Source organism: Ursus maritimus, unplaced genomic scaffold, assembly GCF_017311325.1.
Source record: "Ursus maritimus isolate PB19 unplaced genomic scaffold, ASM1731132v1 scaffold_30, whole genome shotgun sequence".
Lineage (NCBI taxonomy): Eukaryota > Metazoa > Chordata > Mammalia > Carnivora > Ursidae > Ursus > Ursus maritimus.
In genome coordinates this window covers 1,736,334-1,738,400 of record NW_024425564.1, presented here as the reverse complement: position 1 = coordinate 1,738,400, position 2,067 = coordinate 1,736,334, and positions in this window count along the sequence as shown.

Genomic DNA, 2,067 nt, shown 5'->3' with positions numbered 1-2,067 from the left:
AGCCCCACATCAGGCTCCTCCGCTATGAGCCTGCTTCTTCCTCTCCCACTCCCACTGCTTGTGTTCCCTCTTTCGCTGGCTGTCTCTCTCTCTGTCGAATAAATAAATAAAATCTTTAAAAAAAAAAAAAAAGGAATGAATTCGGATTCAAACCCAGGCCCGTCTGATTCCCCGGCCTGGCCCTAGCTAGCACTAGGGGGCAGTATCTCCCAGAGCTTAGTGGGTCCTGGCAGCCACACTGCTCCTCCACTGACCAGCTATGTGGTCTTGGGCAAGACTTCACTACTCTGTGTGGGGGTTTCCCCACCTGTCAAAGAGTGATAACCATGGTCCTACCTCTCTAGGGACTGGGGTGTCAACCAGCACTCAGCACGGTGGCGGCCACGCGTGATTATTACGGGCATTCACGGCCATCAGCTCTTTCCCACATGTGCTGCAATGCACGTATTTATGGAGGACTTGGGGATATAAAGTAGAAAAAAAATCATAGTCCCTGCTCTAAGGGAGCTCAGCGTCTAGGTCATTAACATCACCTGGGAAGCTTTCAATAATACTCCCAGTGCCCAGGCTGCACCCCAAGCCCAAATAAGAGCCCCTGAGTTTGGCTGGGGCAGCGGCATCAGAATTTTCAAGCTTGCTGGTGATTCGGGAGACAGCCCACTCAGAAAAGGCGGGACCAGTTCTGGAGCCTGCGAGCTCTGGCTCCGGTCCCTAAGGGATGAGCGGGGGGAGGTGGGAGGCCGGGGGTAGGCCGAGAGCGGGGGTTGGGAAGTGGCCTTCCCGTGGTACTAAATGAGTTAGGTTTATTGAGGTGTAATTTACATACAGTAAAATCCACCCTTCATTGTATAGTTTTATGAGTTTTGACAAAAGTACAGTCATATAACCACCACCACGATGAAAACACAGCACAGCTCCAACCCCCCAGAAGTTTCCCCGTGCTGCCCCCCTTTGGAGTCACCCCTTCCCCTCTCCCCCAGTCCCAGGCAACCACTGTCTTTTTCGGAATGGCACACAGACGGGATCGTACGGTATGTAGCCTTTTGGGTCTGGCTTCTCTTCAGAACCATGGATTTGAGATCACTCCTGTTGCTGCCTGAATCAGCAGTGCGGTCCTTTTCATTGCTCGCTCGTACCCCTTACAGCTCGTTTACCCATTTACCAGCCGCAGGACATTTGGGTTATTTCCAGTTATTCCGGCAATTAGGAAAAAACGCTGCTAGGAGCTACACAGTGTGAGCATACATTTTCATTTCTCTGGGTAAATATCTACAGTCGGATCACTGGGGGCTCCTGGGCGGCTCAGTTGGTGAAGCGTCTGCCTTCGGCTCAGGTCATGATCCTGGGGTCCTGGGATCCAGCCCCGCATCGCATCGGGCAGCCTGCTTCTCTCTCCGCCCCTCCCCCCTGCTCATGCTCACTCTCTCTCTCAGATAAATAAATAAAATCTTTTAAAAAATAAAAATAAAATTGGGTCACTGGGCCACACGGTAAGCATATGACTAATGTTCTCAGAACCCGCCGGCCTGTCTTCCAGGACGGCTGTACCATTTTGCATTCTCATCACCTGTGATGAGGGCCCCCCCTGCTCGCACCCTTCCCAGCATTTGGCACAGTAGGGGTTTTGTTTGTTTTTAATTTTAGCCATTCTGGGGTGTGTGTTGTGCTCACAGTCTTTTTAAAGCCTATGAATGTATCAAAAATATATTTTACACCTTTTTTTTTTTAAGTAAGCTCTTCACTCAACGTGGAGCTTGAACTCATGACCCCGAGATCAAGAGTCACATGCTGCACTGACTGAGCCAGCCAGGCGCCCCGCGTTATACACCTTTAATCTATATAATTTTTATTTGTCAATTATACCTCAATAAAGTTGGGAGTGAGTTTATGAATGTAAAAAAAAATAAGAGTCATTAATAGTAAACATTCTGCAAACTCATAATCATTTAAGCACCTACTACGTGCCAGGTAGAATCCTAATCCTTCCAAAGTCCCAGGAGCAGCTTGTATGATGGGAAGGGTGCCCACGAGGGTCTGAAAGGCTCAAACGCCAGCTATGTTGTGGGC